Source organism: Larimichthys crocea, chromosome XXIV, assembly GCF_000972845.2.
Source record: "Larimichthys crocea isolate SSNF chromosome XXIV, L_crocea_2.0, whole genome shotgun sequence".
NCBI lineage: Eukaryota > Metazoa > Chordata > Actinopteri > Sciaenidae > Larimichthys > Larimichthys crocea.
Window position 1 is genome coordinate 3,506,141 of NC_040034.1, and position 19,648 is coordinate 3,525,788.

Below are 19,648 nucleotides of genomic sequence, written 5' to 3' on the forward strand. Positions count from 1 at the left end.
GTGTGGCACGTTGGGTTTGGCTCAGTGGGGGCGGTTTAGCTGTGAGGAGATGGGTTAGATGCTCAGGTTGCAGCCGAGAGAGAGAAGGTCGTGCATTGTGTGCAGTGCTGCAGAGGAAATAAAGTTCCTGTTTATGAATGTCACCACAACATGTCACTGCCATCCTTCATCAGCAGAGCGGGCTAAGACCGCTAAGCAGCTACAAGCAAGGAAGGAACCAGCGAGCTCCTGAACGCGGCTCGGTTTGGGTGAAGCTGGCACATCAAAAGTCTACACAGCTATTCTCTTTAAGAGCCTGCTGGGAGGGAGAATGTTCCAACAGTTCCATGGAATAGTATTTTTTAATTTAGGTGCCTATCCCTGGCTGAGACTGTGTCACGTCGTATCCACCACAGGCCGTCTCTGTCTAGTTAAACAGGTCTGGTTGTCACAGCGTGAGCCAGTAAGCATGCAGGGCAGAGACTTGAAAACAGGAGTGCACTTCCTGCAGAGCTGCTGATTCAGGAGAGAAAGCACAATATGGCAGAGGATGTTAGCAATAGTTGAGTAATGCCTTTTAAGTAATCTGCGGTTTATTCCATGCACGGTTGTTGGTTTGAGATCACGCAGTGAACCCTCCACACCAGCAACCCGTCATTTCTGATTTAATATCAGGGCAGGTGTCCGTCTGAAACAATCATCACTGCTTCACGGTCTGCTACCGCCTCAGCTCCTAAATGATCAATATAACACCAATCCAAAGTATTGGTTAATCCTCAAGGAAGTGATCAGGACCACGACAGGCAAAGATCGACTAAACCGGAGCTTGATTAGATAAACTGACAGACTCGTGACCACATGCTGGTCCTCCCAGTGAGCATGAACATGCCGCTAAATGTTTCCGGTTACGTCTCAGTGATATTCTTTTTCAATAAATGTCAGCGTCAATAAGTGTTTCTATAACGATGAGAAGTCACAGGCTCCTGTTCGCCCTCCTCCCTCGCAGTCCTCTCGTCCTTTTCCCTTCAGCTGATCTCTGCCCTGCAGCTGCCGCATGACTTCTCCTCTCTGAAGAACCGATGATTACAGGGCACCGGCTTACAGCGATGTAACGGGCCCACGACAGCCACCGGAGAACATCAACGCTTATCGATCAAATGTGGCGAGCGTGATCGCGATTTCGAGAGAAAGAAAAATCTACGGAGAAGGAGAAATTATGCAGCGTTCAGAGACGATTAAACTTTCTGAAGCGAGCTGCACGGGGATGATTTCTATCTTTTATAAGCGGAAGCTAAATCGGGCTGCCGCGGCGGTTTGCAGGCCGTCTTCTGTGGTGGCTATGTTGGCAACTGTTTTGATGTATTATCATAATTACTGTCTCCTTTCTTGGTAAACAGAGATTATAGAGCAGATAGACAGTTTACAGTAGCAGCGGGGTAGCCACAGTGTCAGTACACATAATGCAAATGAGTCTGCACGTTAATATGAAACAGAGCTGGGACGAGATGCAAAAAGAAGGCGGGAAATATATTTAAATAAACAGGGTTTGTAGTCACGTGAGCAGAAAGGGTCGGCAGATCACGAGTCAGCAGATATTTCTCCAAAGAAACGACCAGAACAGTTTGTTTCAGTTTGATTTATGGAGGCAGGTTTTCCAAAAGCGAGGCGAGGAAAGCCCGGCAGTGAGGAATGGTGTCAGTATGTGTGTTCACTGAGTGATGAAGGCCTGTCACTCTTCACTGCTCTCTCAATCAGCATCATCATCGTCGTCGTCTAGAGATGGCTGCGGGGTAAATTCTGCTGCACTGCCGGCGCCTGACGTTCACACACACACACTTTGTGATACACGACGTATACACTTGAGAACACGCGTGTTGCTTAGATAGCACACACACAGGTGATGGAGAGAGTTAAAAGGCAGAGGAGGCAGAGAAGTGACGGTGTGGATGACACACTGAGATAGACAGAGAGCTGGGAGAGAGAAACACATGGAAAAATACTCACAGAGGAATCGATGTCACACAGAGAACCCACTCCATGCTTCCAGCTACTGAGTCAATAATACAGCTTTTCATCCCAACAACACTATTGGTAAAAGGCAACGTGTGTGTGTGTGTGTGTGTGTGTGTGTGTGTCTGTGTGTCTGTGTGTGTGTCGTGTTTTTGCAGCAACAGGCGTGATAAGAGAACGGAGTGGAACAGGAACTTCCTGCTGAGTGAACAGACATGGAATCACTACACTGCCCCTCAGACCAGGCCAAGACACACACACACGCACACACACACACACACACACACACACACACCAGGTCAGATCAGCTGACCTCAAAACACGGAGAAAGATTTCTGTGCGGTTTATCAAGCCCAGAATCTCTCGGGGAGGCAACAGGAGTCCACATGATGCAATGCACGTTGCGCTGACGTCAACAATCAGCCGACCGAACCGGTTCCTGTGAGCGCGAATGTAAACGGATTCGCTGAGTGCAGCCGTCGAGCCGATTGCTCATCTCAGGAATTCTTTCCACGTACCTGCGCGCCGCTCTTTGTATCCAGGTTTGGCTATTTGTCAAGACGAGGATGAGTGTAGAATACCAAGTTACGCAAGACATTAAGTCAGACTGCCTGTGCTCCACCTGGCTGTTTACCCAGCAGGTTTATGGTGCAGTACAGCGTCAGAAAATGACACCACAGACGACCTGAGCTGCTTTAAACTTCAGGCATGGCACATGTGTGTTTTACCTTTTAGACTCTGCTCTGTGCCTGGCTTAAGTCATGACTGGAATTGTGTTTGCTGTGTGCTTAAATTAGATTAGTGAACACAGCACTGCCTCTGGAAGTAGAGGAAACATTTCAGTCTTTGCAGATTTTCTTTTTAAAAAAAAGGAAAATCTAGAAACAGTTCTGTGGCGTGTGAAACTGGTCTGGAAAGCACCTGTGGAGGTGTGAGGCTGGACTATAAACTCTGGGAATGTCGGTAAGAATGAGATTAAACCGTTTAACTCCAAAAAACACCTCATGGAGACGAACGTTTATGTAAGAGATGCTCTCTAAATAGCAGACAAAGTATTCCATGGTGCAGTTTTATTTCAGTGCCAGGAATGATTCAGCAGTCATGGTAGACGCCTTCTTTTTCCAAATCTGTTGGACAACTCGGAGTCCAAAGTAGAAGGCTGTAATATGAAGTGATTTCACCGTTCGCACAGCCAAGGAGCCGGGCGGTCCAGCTCTTTCTAGGCAGCCGAAGACGAAACTATAAATAAAAATCGATTCACATCGTGGGACTAACAAGCGAGCACGAGAGGCTGCGGTGCAGGTTATAAGTACGCAGGGTTTCATTCCAGCAGGAGACCAGGTGATGTCACTGATCGCCACACCTTCAAGCAACAGAACAGAAAGTAATCAGTAAAATGAGCGAGAGCAGATGAACAGAAAAACCAAGCCCAGACCGTGACGGAGGTGTAGGTGTCTCGCTCGAGGAAGCTTTGCCAAGTCACATGGCTGTTGGGAACAGTGTGGCTCCAGGGCTTGAACTTGTGACCTTAACCTCATCCATTGATTTGGAGTTTTTCACATCGGTAAACTTAATCGAACAGGGGGGAAGATTGTTTCTGAAAGGGCAGAGAAAGGACAGCCCTGAGCTGTCGTCTCCTGTGAGAAAAGCAGGTATAATAAAGCCGACACATGTCAAGCCTTGGCCAAAGACTGATCTAGGCAGGCAGGCAGGCAGAAAGACAGACGAACAGACTGCAGAGCATCAGAGAATGGAAAATTACCAGGGCTCTACAATCAGCTGGGCACCTTTGATCAGCCAGAGCCCAGGCACCAATTACTGTGGGATAATCGGCAGCCCTCAGAGGCCTGACGAGCTGCAGGCACTGTAGGCACAACGGGTCAGTGACCAGCAGGCGAAGGCCTGGTCAACAAGGCTCGCAGAGCCAAAAGCCGACGGTGCCCCTCGCTGAAATGCTGCATGAAGGCGGCCAAACGGACAAGCAGCACAGTGAAGCAATTGTTCCCCTCCTGTCGACTCAGCACAGTGGCACTCTCACAAGCCAGACATCCCTCTCTCCGCAGACCGCTTGGTGGTGGGGGAATGGTGCAATGGTGGGGAGTGTGTGAACCTGCTACTGCACATGCCTCCAGTTTTTCCACACACACACTTTCCCTCCCTTTGCAACGAGACATACGCAACATACGTAGAACAAATGTGCACACACACACGTGCGCATGCTGCTCGCACACCTGTCCCTGTAATTCTGTGGTAAACAAAACGCTGCAGTGCTCAAACGCAGCGCTCGCAGCACGGTGATGCAACACACGGGAAAGGCGTTCCTCGCTGCCCCTCGACCCAGAAAAAAGGCCCGACTACCTGTTCCTGACTTACCTCACGCTATCTGAGAGGAATGTGGACTGAGAGCAAAGTGAATCCAACTGTGTGACCTATCCAGCATCGCCGCCGTGTGTTTTCCGCCTCACTTTCCTCTGCCGTCGACAGCCTGACCCGACACACAGGAAGGCTAGCAGCAATGATTTATAAACACAAAGCTCTCTACTCGAGGCAGAACATGATATTCAGCTCATTAATAATTGACATCTTTCTTGTGCTGGGGAGTGTTTATCATCGATTAGGCTAGGCTACAGCGTCCTCCTTCCATCGTCAACAAGGCGGTGACCTGAAACAGTTCATGGAGCGTTACAGCGGCTTCCTTCAGTCATTAATCTGAATAAAATCACTAATTTACACCATCAAACTCGAGTGTCTCGTCGCTGAATCTCCTTTCTGCTCACACAGTGCATGTATTTAACAGAAACACAGTAGCTGGTGGACTTTGGAGTACACACACACACACACACACACACACACACACACACACGCTGCAGTTACACAACAGTTAGTGCCGGTCCAAGTAGATCCGGAAGGAGCTTCCCTGTAAAGCACGAGTCAGCAGGAGAGTCTGATTTTAAAGGCAGAGAGGTCAGGAGTGACAGCAGATATGATCGACAACATTCAGTGATCCAAACTACAGAGACAAGAAGAGAGTACCAAGATTCAATACAAGGCCGGACTGACATAGAAACGTTACTTTAACCCGTCTTAATCCAATATGGTGCGTCACTACGGGTGACAGAGGAGATGACAGGTGGAACAAATATGAGCTTCCAAACTCACCCGGAGAGAAATGAAACAAATAAAAGACATCAGCAGCTTGTTCCCTGCAAATAGCAAACATATTTATTAAAGATTGGAGCGCATACAGAGTGTCTCCAGCTCAGGCGGCATCCCGAGGACGACCCTGATTCCTACACGTCTCGGTACAGACGTCGTCTACGTCGATAAAACACTCACACGTCGTGAAACCAAAGAGTTTTTTGACACCAGTAACCAACTCTGCACATTTTCTCGGGTCATACTGTTCTTATCGCTGCATCACGCGGCAAGCGCTGTGGTGGTTACCAGGGAACCGGTGCCACGGCAACGTTGATGCACGTCGTGGATGACGACAGCGGGACTGTACTACAGATTAGACAGTGCTCAGCCAAGCGAATGGAAGTAGTGCACAGTGTGTGAGGGAATGGTATCACTGTCACCAAATGCTACGGACAGGGAGTCATTAGACATAAACACACACACACAGACACACACGTGTCACTTAGCTTTGGGACAGGGAGTTATTACAACAACCACACACTGAGATGTTCAGAGCAGAAAGAAGAAGTGAGAAGTGAAATGTGGTTTAACGAAGCAAATATTAAAACCTTCAGCCACATCAGACAAAGTCAGTCATAGTAAATCTTCAAAGGCAGGAAACACAGATCACAAATATGTAAATATTCTATAGTCGAATACCTGAAAATAGTATCTGAACAAGGTGGAGGAAGAACTCCTCAAACCAAAACTGAAACCACTTCCAGTGGCAGATAACACAATAAAAGCTGAGTAAACATAAAGCCTATTGTTGACTTTTAGGGTGACAAACACACCTGAGCCAAAAGGTTTGGATGTCGAGCTCTCTCTGGCCGGCACTGGTAAGCTGCTCCAAAAGTTCCCACCCTGTGAGATACTCTGCCGATCACTCCGTCCTGGGTCACTCGTAATTAAACCAGAGATCAGAGGGCTGAATAAAGCATGAGCTGTTCCAGTGCAGGAGGCTCAGGTATCACTCTATATAGGGGCCCACAGAGAGACAAAAGGAGTCCCTCAGCCCCATACCATATCCAGGGAGGAGCGATACTGACGCATAAACCTGAAAGGCAACTCCCTCCCACCTCCAACCCCTCCCAGACGTAACCCACGATTTAAACAGCGAGGGCAGAACGAGGAGCTCAATGCCCCTTGGACCTAATTAAGATAAAGATATTGTCCCAAATGAAGACGCTCAGAGAACTGCACTCGAAGCAGTAAAACACCACGCGACACACACACACTCTTATACCGTTGGATTTCTAAACGAGCGCTGACACAGCCAAACACTGCGACTAAGAAACAGATACAAATACTGCACCGTTTGTATGAAAGTGTGAGACTAAACGTCACCATCCTTCATCGACGCATGATTTTAAAAAAAATATTCATGAAAATGCACAAAAGTAAAAAATAAAAGAGACTAAAGTGTTTAACGCTGAGTAAGAAGCAACATGACTGGAGGATAAATATTACGGCCACGGTTGGGACTGTGTGTGGTCGCTGAGAGGTGAAAGTGAAAGGAGAAAAATTGATTTGTCATCTCGTGTATTCATTGATTTATTACAGCGGTGCACAGACGATGACATGAGGTCTGTTTCATTATAAACCTGTCGTGTCTGGTTCCCTAATTTGACCTGATTAGTGTGTGTGTGTGCGTCTAAATAAAGCCAAAGATGCTCCCTCGTCGTCATCTTGTTTATATCTGGGTTTGTGTACAGGACAGATCTTCCAAAGTGACTTATTTATGTCAAAAGGTCGTGACCAACTAGAAATGTCCGTCTGTGGTGGAGGGTAACGCTGCTCACCAACAAACGCACCAAAGACACAAAGTTCAAACCAACTCTGCGGCTCCTCACAACCTATTTTAGGCTACTTATGTTGAAATGGGGTCAGCGGCACATTTGAGATCCTGATTCTAAAAGCTGCCCCCCCTCTCTGCTTGAATCTTCTCAGAGTGTCACTGTTGGATCCGGTCCCAATCAGCTCAGAATATGGAGCTCTGTGTGTGGATCTAACAAGTGCAGATGGCGTGCCTTCTCTCTAGTGATGCAAAGGTACCATTGGCTGCTTGGAATTGGACGTTAATGACATTTGCATGAAGACAATAGAATCATTTACAGGTCTCACAGAAGTTTCAGGTTATAGGTGAATCTCCAGTTCTTCTACGGAGCCATGTTTTGGTAAGTTTTTGGCAGAGGAGGGGTTCCTGTAACTTGTCTGCATTCTTCGTGTTAAACTCTGACATGCATGCCGTCGAAAACACAAAAATGTGTCAACAATACCGCCGCGAACTTGGACGAGATCCGAGATTTTCAGGCGATTTTCGGTGCACCTGAGTTTACCCGTCCTTACTCTCACCTTCTATCAAACTGAATAAGCAACACACACACACACACACACACTTCTAGTGAGCTGTTGACAAAGAGTGCAGGTGCCAGCTCGTTCAATGGCCCGCATCGAAACTGCAGCCAAAAGTGAGGATTACCATGAAAAACAAACAGGACAGGTGAGCAGTCAAGAGATGGTCACGGATAAATGTGTCCTTGTGCTGATCACGTGATCAGAAACACAAAAAGGCAAATCTGTCATCTCATTATCAATTCAGTTAGCGCCGGACTGAAAGCTTAAGCCGATACACCGATGGCTCGCTCCGCTTTCACCGTCAGCGGCGAGAAGCTCGACTATCTCGCTGCTATCAGGGGACAAAAAGCGAAGCCCTTTGATTGCCTCGTCATCGCACGGCGAGTTTATCTACCCGTGTTGCATCACTGCACAGGGCCTCTCCTCCGAGACCAGAACTGCTGAGAGTTTCTCCCACAGAGTGAATCACAAAGCTTCGGAGCCTTCTCCTCCTCTCTCTCTCTCAAACAGCTGACAGACTTGCACCGTGGGTTTCTTTCTTTTCTTTCTTTTTTCTTTTTGGTGGCAGACAGCCAACCTCTCCTCCCTCGTTTGATGGGATGAGCTAAGCCGTGAGTTACTCTCAGAATTTGGGGAGGAAAATCTCCCAAATCAGTCTCATCCAAAACACATACATCACCTGTAACATCACCATAGAGACGTTACACCTGAAGGAAGCTGTCAGAGTAGTTTGATTCATATATGGTAATACATGGACACATTTCACTATGTATATATATTTTTTTTAAAGATTATTTTTTGGGCTTTTTATGCCTTTAATGATAGAACAGCTGAAGATAGACAGGTGTGACACGCAGTAAATTAGCCATCCGATGCGGGATTCGAACCGGGGCCAGTTGCAGCGAGGACTATAGCCTCCACACACGGGGCGGCCGCTTAACCCACTACACCAGTGTTTCCCAACCCGGGGTAATTTCCAAGATGATAGGCCTAGGCCTAAATATTATTTAACTATATTGTTAGTTAAATTTACAGTTATGTTACAGTGAGAGAGAGAGAGAGAGAGAAATGTCACCTGCTGTATTTTTGAAGGTTATTTTGATTTAGTATTCAGGCAGATTCAGGCAGACAGAAAACATATTCTTTATTCTTATGTTGCATTAAGTTGATGCTTGATGCCTGACAAGTTTATGTTCAGTTTAAGAAGATTAAATAAAATGATTTTCATCTATAACCGCTGTGTTATGCTCTATTTTTTTGAGAATTTTCAACGCATATATGTGTGAGGGGTACTCCTGAAGTGACAAGAAGGCTCAGGGGGTACTCGAGCCAAAAAAGGTTGGGAAACACTGCATTACACCACCGACCGCCCCATTTCACTATATTTTAATCAACAAAGGCAGATTCTAACTTGGATGTCGACACCTTTGATGGACACGTAACAAAGTTACACTGAAAAACAAGTCACAAACCTCATCAATGCCTCGAATGACTCAACAAATCTGGCTATAATGAGATGATTGAAAATTGTTGGTTACAGTGCAGCAGGCAGGATGTTTTATTCTGAACACACACACACACACACACACACACACACACACACACACACACACATGTGGAAGGAAACCAGAACACCGGTGTTTATCATCGGGGATGGATGGCACAGAGTGGCTCTCCAACACAAGCTGAATGATATCACTGACAAACATGAGAATCTGGGGCACACCATCACACACACACACACACCATCAGACACACACACACCATCACACACACCATAACACACTGACACACACACTTCACGATAACTCAGGGTGTTGTGAGTCATGGTTTTTCTATCTCAGGGCGATCAACTTGTCTGTTGTAACCATCTTGTATCTGGGCTGTGACACATTTTCTGACAAGTCATTAAACTTGAATGCAGATGAACACACACACACACACACACACACACACACACACACACACACACCTCCGCGTAACGATGAATATTACACAACAACCTGTGGAATGACTAATTACATTTGATCCTATCTGTGTTTAAAACCCAGCTGTTATCTGCTGAGTAACGTCACCTCTTAAAGTAACCAGCTGCTTAACGAACCGGCCTGAACCACCTCTTAGCTCACACACGAGCGGACCGTACCGACACCCGCCCACGGTGCCCGGAGCTCAGCCCCGGCCGGTGGCAGTCGTGTAGCCGGGCTGAGCTAACCGAAATGTGGCTACAAGCCGCGGAGCTAACGTACAAGAAGCTAGTGCCGCTTAGCCTCGGCGGCAACGAGCGTTAACCTTACCGGGAAAAAACCCCGTTACAACAACCGTTCACCCCGACTACCTGCGACCCAGAAGATGCCCGCTTAAACGTCGTCGCCGGTGTATCACGAACCGTTGCAGTGGCCAGAATAATTCAAATTCCACAGAAAGTGTCGGGGGGGGAGACGCTCGAGGTCCAATGCTTCAGCCACCGCCCGCTGAATGGCTGCTACGCGGAGGCTCAACCAAACTCTCCCCTTAGAAACGGACCGCCCCCGCCGGAGCTCAGTGGCCCGGAGCGGACACAGCGGATGGTGATCGATGGGTGACGGCGGAGGAGGCGACCCGAGCCCGGGCATCACAGTGGACTCGCTGACCGGGGAGAGAGCGGACGGTTTACTCGTAGTACACAAACAAGTACTTTACTCAGGTAGTAACAACAAGTACCTGACTGATGTAGTACACAACAAGTACTCTGACGAATGTAGTTACACAGACAAGTACTTTACTCATGTAGTAACACAACAAGTACTTTACTCATGTAAGTACACAACAAGTACTTTTACTCATGTAGTACACAACAGTACTTGACTCAGTAGTACACGACAAGTACTTGACTCATGAAGTACACAACAAGTACGTTCCTCATGTAGTACACAACAAGTACTCTGACTCATGTAGTACAACAACAAGTACTCTGACTCATGTAAGTACACAACAAGTACCTGTACTCAATGTAATACACAAACAAGTACTTACTACTCATGTAGTACACAACAAGTCTTACTCATGTAACACACAAGTACCTGACTCATGTATACACAACAAGTACTTTACACTCGGTAATACACGACAAGTACTTTACCACTGTAGTATACAACACAGTACTCGCTGACTCATGTAGTAAACAACAAGTACTTTACTCATGTAATAACGACAAGTACTTTACTCATGTAGTACAACAAGTACTCTGACTCATGTAGTACACATCAAGTACTGACTCATGTAGACCGACAGCTCATACACAACAAGTTACTTTACTCATGTATACACGACAAGTACTTTACTCATGTAGTACACGACAAGTACTTTACTCATGTAATACACAACAAGTACTTTACTCATGTAGTACACAACAAGTACTTTACTCATGTAGTACACGACAAGTACTTTACTCATGTAATACACAACAAGTACTTTACTCATGTAATACACGACAAGTACTTTACTCATGTAGTACACGACCAAGTATTTACTCATCTATAACACAACAAGTACTGTTACTATGTAGTAAACGACAAGTATTACTCATGTAGTACACGACCAGTAACTTTAACGTCATCTAATACACAACAAGTACTTTACTCATGTAGTACACAACAAGTACGCTGACTCATTGTAGTACACAACAAGTACTTTACTCATTAGAAACACGACAAGTACTTTACTCATGGAGTACCGACAATAGTACTTTTACTCATGAATACACGACAAGTGCTTTAACCTCATGTAGTAACACAACAAGTACTTTAATCATTAATAGTACACGACAAGTACTTTAACTCATGTAATACACACAAGTACTTACTCTGACATGTAGTACAACGACAAGTACTTACTCATGTAGTACACAACAAGTACTCTGACTCATGTATAACAACAAAAGTACTTTACTCATTATACACAACAATATACTTAGCATGGATACACACAAGTACTTTAACTCATGTAGTACACAACAAGTACTTTACTCATCTAATACAAAAGACAAGTACTTTACTCATGTAGTACACAAACAAACTCTGACTCATGTAGTACACGACAAGTACTTACTCATGTAGTACACAACAAGTACTCTGACTCATGTAGTACACAACAAGTACTTTACTCATGTAATATACAACAAGTACTCTGACTCATGTAGAACACAACAAGGTACTTTACTCATGTATACACGACAAGTTACTTTTACTCATGTATAACACAAGTACTACTTACTCATGTAATCACAAAAGTACTGACTATGTAGTACACAACCAAGTACTTTACTCAGTAGTACACAACAGGTGTTTACTCATGTAATACACAACAAGTACTTTACTCATGTAATACACAACAAGTACTCTGACTCATGTAGTACACAAGTACTCGTGACTCATGTAGTACACAACAAGTACTTACCTTCATGGAATACACAACAAGTACTTTACCATGAATACACAAAACCATTAACAAAAATAAAACACGTATAACTCATGTAGTACAACGACAAGTACTTACTCATGTAGTAACAACACAAGTACTTGACAGGGAGATAGTACTTGCGATTAGGTACAGAAGACACAAAAAGCAAGACTATCTCGAAACGTCATATATATGTAACAGGGGGGGTAGTACAGAGGAAAGTACTTTAGAGTAGCGGACAGACAATGAGTTACATGTTCTCATGTAGTACGAAAAGCTGACAAGTACACTTTTAACAATCAACTACTTTACTCATGAGTAAGAACAGTACATTAGACTAAAGTACACGACAAGTATTACTCATATACAGACAAGTACTTTACTCATGTAGTTGACAATACTTTACTCATGTAGTACAAGTACTTTTCATGTGTTACATTACAATCTAGTAATTTACTTTACCATGTAGATACGGACTTGTGGGGGTACTACATTAGATCAGACGACGTGTCAGTCTACAAGACCATTAGTACAAACGATACGTTTACTTAATAGTGTACAGCGTCTCGTACATGAGTACATACAGTAGTCAAGACACCTTTACTCATGGGTACTACGTAGTACTTTACATCATGTAGTACACACAAGTGTGTGTATAAGCCTGACTCATGTAGTACACCAACAAAGTAACTTTACTTACATAGTGATACTACACATAACAATACTTGTACTCATGTGATACAAAAAAACTTTACTCATGTATACAACGTAAGTGTAGTTATGTCAGGTAAAAAACAAACTTTACTTATGAGTTCAAACAGATAAACATCGACTACTTACTCGACTGTATACACATTAACAATGACGTCAGTAAGGACTGGGGGTACAAGCCAGTGAGACACATGAGGCACAGAAAGTAACTCTGGGACTGTAGTACATAGAGAAGAAAGTCACTTGTATGATTGTGACGTGTTATTACTACTAGTACTACTCATGTAGTACACGACAAGTACTTTACTCATGTAGTACACGACAAGTACTTCTATACTTACTCTGACTATGTATACACAACAAGTACTTTACTCATGTAATACACAACAGGTACTTACTCATGTAGTACACACAAGTACTTTAATCATGTAATACACAACAAGTACTCTGACTCATGTAGTACACGAACGACAAGTACGTACAGACTCTCATGTAGTACACAAGTATCTGACTCATTAGTACACAACAAGTACTTGACTCATGTAATACACAACACAAGTACTCTGACTCATTGTTGACACAAGTACTCTTACTCATGTAGTACACAACAATACTTTACTCGATGTTGTACCGCAAGTACTCTGACTCATGTAGTACACAACAAGTACTTTACTCATGTAGTACACAACAAGTATGTTACTCATGTAAATACACAACACGTACTTTCTCATGTAGTACACGACAAGTACTCTGACTCATGTAGTACACAACAAGTACTTTACACTCATCTAATATACACAACAAGTATTTACTCTATGGAATCACAACAAGTACTTCTTTTACTATCGTAGTACAACAACAGTACTCTGACTCATGTAATACACAACAAGTACTCTTACTCATCTAATTACACAACAAGTACTTTACTTGATGTATTTATACTTTCCACCACACTAAATGTATTCAGAGAGCTTTACTTACACTTTGTAGATTTATATTATTATTAATTAATATGATAGAATAGATAGATAGATTAGATAGATAGATAGATAGATAGATAGATAGATAGATAGATAGATAGATAGATAGATGGGGGGGAGATTTAGATAGATATTAATTTTATGGATTTTAATAAAATATTTCATTTAATAACACTTATCTGTATGCAGAATCGTCACAAGTGACATATATCCCAGCTCAGTGTCAGGAGATATTGTACAGGTAGTTGAACCTTCACAGTAGAGGTGGGTTACAGAAACCGCACATGGTTGGCGTTGCCTGTGTGTGATGGTGGACCCAGTGTGATATTTTTCATGGGGCCCAAATCCCAGGCATGCCCCTGCCCTTACTTACCTAGTGTAAAGGAAAAAACAACACTTTGAGTTGTCTAGAGTCAGTATTTGGTTTGTCTGTTCTGGGCTACCGTAGCTTCATCTTTCACAGTGAAAACAACACAAGTGTGTCAGCGTAAAGGTCCAGTGTGTTTCTTTGCAGGACATACAATATTCATTAGTATGTTTCATTACTGTATAAGTTGTTGTTGTTGTGTTTGAGTCCTTTAATCTACAGTAAGAGCGGGTCCGCCTCATGGAGCACTGCCATCTTGTACAGTAGCCCAGAGCAGACAAACTAAATATTGATCTCAACTTCGCTGTTAGGTGCCACTTAAAGGTGCAGTGTGTAGATTGGGACTTTATTTTCAGAATAGGCAGATGTGGAATTAATATTCATAACTATGTTTCCATGCAGTATATCACCTGGAAATAGAATCTTTTTATTAACACCGTGTTTCTACAGTTGCCCAGAACAGATAAAACTGAACACTGACTCCAGACTGTAGATATAAAGAATATTTTTAAGTAACAAAAAAACTATCGTTATTTAAAGTTGCATGAAAACATAGTTCTGAATGTAGTATTTCATGTTTGCTTATTTTAAAAATAAAGATCCAAAATTTTACTTACTGCACCTTTTCAGGTCCAGTGAGTAAAACTGCATCTAGTGGGGAAGTGACTGAATACTCCTCACCTCAACCGACCTTTTAATAGATAGTAGCCGCTATAGTGGCCAAGAATTTGTGATGAAGGTGAAACGTTTGTCCATCTGGGCTACTGTAGAAACAGGGTGGGTCAACATGGCGTGGAAAGGATTTACTTTTGGTACTTCAAGTATATTGTGTGTACTGTAGTACTGATATTTCACCTCTTAATACTTCCTCCACCACTGCTTCAGACTAGATGTGACTGCAGTTTGGACTCTTTCTCTCTGTTGACGGATATTTCAAAAGTAAACTACTCAATTAATCATTGTGCTCTGACCTACTGATCGAGTCCAAATAACTGCTGGATGCTCCCTTGAGAGAACTTGTGTTTGTCCTATTTGAAAGTGGGGCTGTAGTCCTTTGATTGAAAGTTATAATTTCTGTCCTAGCTCCATGCACTGGAAAGAATATAGATGTTAAACCATGTATTAATGTACAGGTCTGGAGCAGTGGGAGAAATAATATTCAGATCTATTAGATCTTAATCGTCTTATATCAAACAATAGTAAAAACTTGTAACTAAACTGTAAATCCTGTACTATGTTTTCCTCTGAGATGTAGTGAAGAAGACGTATGAAGCATATAAAAGAAACAAGTATCAGAAATGTGCAGTGTATGAGTAGATGTACTTGTTTACATATCACCACTGTCCATCACCTGACCATTGCTTCATTAGTTTACATGTTCTCTATCAGACTGACATGCAAATATCTCCATCAGTGACACCACACAGTTTAAAGGTCCGTTTGGATAACGCCTCAGTCATAAATGACCTCAGATGTATTTTTATTTTTGTCTCTTACATTTGTCGAGTTCTGATCTGTGGCCTCAAACATGTTTTAATGTGTCTAACTCACTATGTTGTGTTAAAAAACTGCTCTGACTTTTCTTAGTATTGTTATTCTGTCCTCTTCTTCCAGCTTCTTCCATGTTTTCCTCCACCCCCACTTACCCTGGTGACGAAACCTTGGCCCCTTTAAAGGCCATAAGTTTATCAGCATTAAGTCGCATTCCTCACATAGCTATGAAGCTGACTAAGCTGCAGTGTGGCATGCTTGCAGCCTGAAAGGTTGCAAAACCAACAAAGGAAAGAAGAAACTTTAAGTAACAAAGTTGTCAAGCCTGTTATGCTGATTATTGTCTTTCGTGTGTTTCTTTGCAGCATTCAGCAGCTTGTGAATATGCAGTAAATATCTCTCTCAGCAAACACACACAAGTCTCTGTCTTCTTTTCACTGCCACTCTTTTATTCTTGATTAACTTAAACCTAATCTTCTTTATGACTCCCTTTCTTTACAACAAGCGCTTATCCATCACCCTGTCACCCTCAGAGTCATAAATGTAACTGCTCACACATCTATGAGGATGTTCCGCCCCCTCGTGGTCACAGTGTGCATCATCACACAGGTGTTTTCACTTAATGTGCTTAATTAGACCTAATTATTTAAAACTCATCTGCTGAGTTCGTCACTCCATCATGTGTTCCTCGTTTGAAATTCCTCCCCGTGGTGGGAGAAATACTTTACTTAAGTAAAAGTAATGTAAATTGTAGCAACAAATACAAAACTAAAGTACACAAAGTATTATGGCAGAATAACATTATAGCCTGTAACTGCATCATTATGTAAGCATCACTTTAATGCAGCTGGTAAAGGTGGGGATAATTTAAATTACTTTCTGCTGATTATATTTTATATTAATGGCCAGAATCTGCAAAGTAATTCAATTAAATCTATTTATTGTCACATACGATCAAACAGGTACAACACAGCTAAATGAATTGACTGAAGTATATTTCCATCTGAAATGTAGAAGCATAAAATAACAGCAGTCAACATTTCATACATATTATTTCCTCCGTTTTCTCATTATAAGAGTTCATTTAATTTGTTTCTCAAGATCTGAAGTCATTATGTCAAAATAACAAACGTCCATCAACATCCTGAGAAAACGGGATGATAATTTTCTTGAGATCTCGAGATCTTTCTTTTCCTGAGAACAAAAGACATAATAATACGAGATCTGGAGAAAAGAAAAGGATAGTATATTAAGTCATGCTGGAAACATTCATGTCAGAGGAGCTGTTGCAATTGCAATAAGTCATAATCTCAGTTAAAAACAAAGTTCTCGAGAAAATCAACGTATTTCACAAACATTTGTTCATTTGACATAATGACATAAAGATCTTGAGAAAACAATAAATTAACTCATTATCACGAGTAAAAACAGAGGAAAAAATGTATGAATGTCGAGCATCAGGGCTTGAGTAGTACAAGTACTATACTTTTTTGCTCTCCACCACTGGAACCTTTTAGCACATATTTATGGCTGATATTTATACTGTAATATTAACTAAGTTTAGTAGGCCAGTAAAGTTAAGGATATTATATCGTATTTAGTGTAACCTATATTTAATATGGAGTCCACCTCATGTAACACAGTGTTAGTGTTCTCTTATTAAATGGCTCTGGTTTCTATATTTGAAGCCAAAAACACGACAAATGACCAGGCAGGTAAGGTTCAAAGTTCTAGTTGAACTGACGGGAAGGTGAAGCACATTTATCGAGTTAGGAGTCCTCAAAAAAGCAGATCAGCAGAGGTGACAAAGACCTGTAAAGGGATCTGGCAGAGAAGAAGGGAGTGCACAGGCCCCGTATACTGTAAGGCTAATGGGGAAGTGGGAACAGGTGTGAGGTGTGGAGGTCAGGTGACGGGCAAACTCAGGATAAACAGCAGGACAGGAGGGTGGAGACAGAGACAGCACTGTATGAAAAGGGAAGAGAGCAGAGAAAATGTGGAACTGCAAACAGCTCCACGCTGGTGAATTAAGCACACTGCTCAGAGTCCTGCCATAAAGTGTGGTGGTGAATTGTAACTAAGTACATTTACTCAAGTACTGTAGTTTTGAGGTACTTTATTACTTGTTGGAGTTTGTTCTTTTAATGCTGCTTTTATACTTCTACTGCACTACTCTCAGAGGGAAATACTTTTACTTCACTACAATACTACAGCTTTGTTACTAGTTACTTTAGAGATGAAGAGCTTATAAAATAAGTGTGTTATTTGAGAGTGTGGGCTGTTGATAGACAAAATAAAGCATTGTGAAGGTGTCGCTCTGGGCTCATCATCAGGTATAATAATGAAAAATAATATTTGTTGCACTCCACCTCAACTGAGTACATTAAAATCCTGCTTTTGTTGATGAATGAAGAATAATCTAATGTTCTATATAATAGTATATCAGTACATTTTCCTGCATTGAGTACTATTTTACTTATATTTTAATATTTTAAGCATATTTTCCTGAATATATTTACATACTTAAGTAAAATTTCAATCAGGACTTACAGCGTGGTATCAGTACTTTTACTTGAGTAAAGCTTGTGTATACTTTCTCCACCTCTGCCTGTCTGTAGCACTCATTAAAAAAAAGGGTTCATCCTCTGGAGACCTTCAATGTTCTGCAAATGCAGTTCATGTACAGATGCTGAAATACTTCGACACTACCAGCATTTGAGCACACAACTAAAATATAAAATTCTTATACAGTAATATGTCTAAAGTGATGCACCAATATTAAATTCAATCATTCGTGATGAATGAGATTGCACTGTAAACATAGTATGTGTACTCTGATCAACAATTATATCACGTATTAATATCAAGCGTTACGTTTGGATGTTGAGCACATACATGTACTGTATAATAATTACATGAATAAAAGTGCAAGAAGCAACAGACGGTATTATCACACATGAAGTCGAAGTGATTATGTTAGTTACTAATGAGTAAGACCTAATGTAGATGGGAAGCGGGAATTTGTATGTTACGGAGACAGTATTTAGTTTGTGACTCAAAACAACATATAGAGTACTTTACACAAAAACCAACCGTTATCTGCTTCAAATATTTACATAAAACTTTTGTAGAGAGACGGAGAAAAAAAAAAAAAAAATTCTTTGGGTCTGACCGGGCAAAACAATAAATAATGTTCCTGACAGTGCTTTGCATGATGCGTTCAAGACTGCTATTCTTCAGCAATAATAAAAGCTCAGATTTTAGTTGGCTATCATAAAGCGGACTCAGAGTAGGTCAGGCGCACCTCAACACGTTTGCTACAGTACAGTATGCACTCATTTGTTTTGAGGCTCACTACTCCAATTTTAAGCAAATCGTTGAACCAGGATAGATACTGAAATGAAAAAGTGAGATGTGCAACAGTTTCAGTGAAAAGCTTAGATTACGTAGAAGAACTGCGGCATCCTCGAGAGATGAAGCACTATCACAGAAGACCTCAGGTGTTTCCACTCAACGAGGCCTTAAAACGTTTTCAGCGGCGCTCTCGTCACCGAGACAAATGAGCAGGAGCTGAAGTTGACTCACGAAGTACAGTCCTCACTCCTTCATCCCACAGCAAGGCGACAGACAGTGTGCAGATGTGATCCCCCCCCACCCCCAACCCCCGAGTCCTTCTGCAGGCCGGGTCCAGAATCTGCTCCTCACTCCCTCTCTCCCTCTTCCCCCGTCCTCTGTTGGCTCAGGTGATAATCTGTGGCTCCCAGGACTGGCTAGCCATCTGGGGGCGACACTGCGTGATGATCGGAGGGCCCGTCGGGTCTGACTGTTCCAGACAGAGGCCGCTGACCATGTGCTGAAGAGCCGTGCCTTTAGGCTTCCACTTCTGCAGAGACAGAGAGGAAAAAAATCATTCTGTCGGTTAGGGTTAGAGAGAGCATCGATGTCTCGACACGACTCTGGTTTGTATATTCTCTGCTCATAAATGATGTGTATCTGCCACAGAGGTTCATGTTAGTAGTGAGTAATGGACTGAGTCACCTGGATAACAGTAATCGCATGAATGATTGACTTGCTGAACTCACAGTGGAAAAATCAGACAAACAGGCCAGCTGCAGTGTAGAGCGGCCTTCCCATC

The 19,648-nt window shown here is 42.6% G+C and overlaps 1 protein-coding gene across 8 annotated transcripts in view; it reads right to left on the minus strand.

Moving 5' to 3' along the window:
• numb (NUMB endocytic adaptor protein) overlaps nt 1-9,990 on the minus strand; it is a 36,597-nt gene extending 26,607 nt beyond the window's left edge. For 6 of the 8 annotated variants that reach the window (XM_027274705.1, XM_019277994.2, XM_019277992.2 and 3 more), the window contains exon 1: nt 9,863-9,990. The gene's annotated coding sequence lies outside the window, so the exon portion shown is untranslated. Of the gene's footprint in view, nt 1-1,983; nt 2,077-4,362; nt 4,387-9,862 lie in introns of those variants that run through there. The other 2 variants (XM_019277991.2, XM_019277990.2) reach the window with 2 other exon arrangements.
• Nucleotides 9,991-19,648: the final 9,658 nt, after the last annotated feature.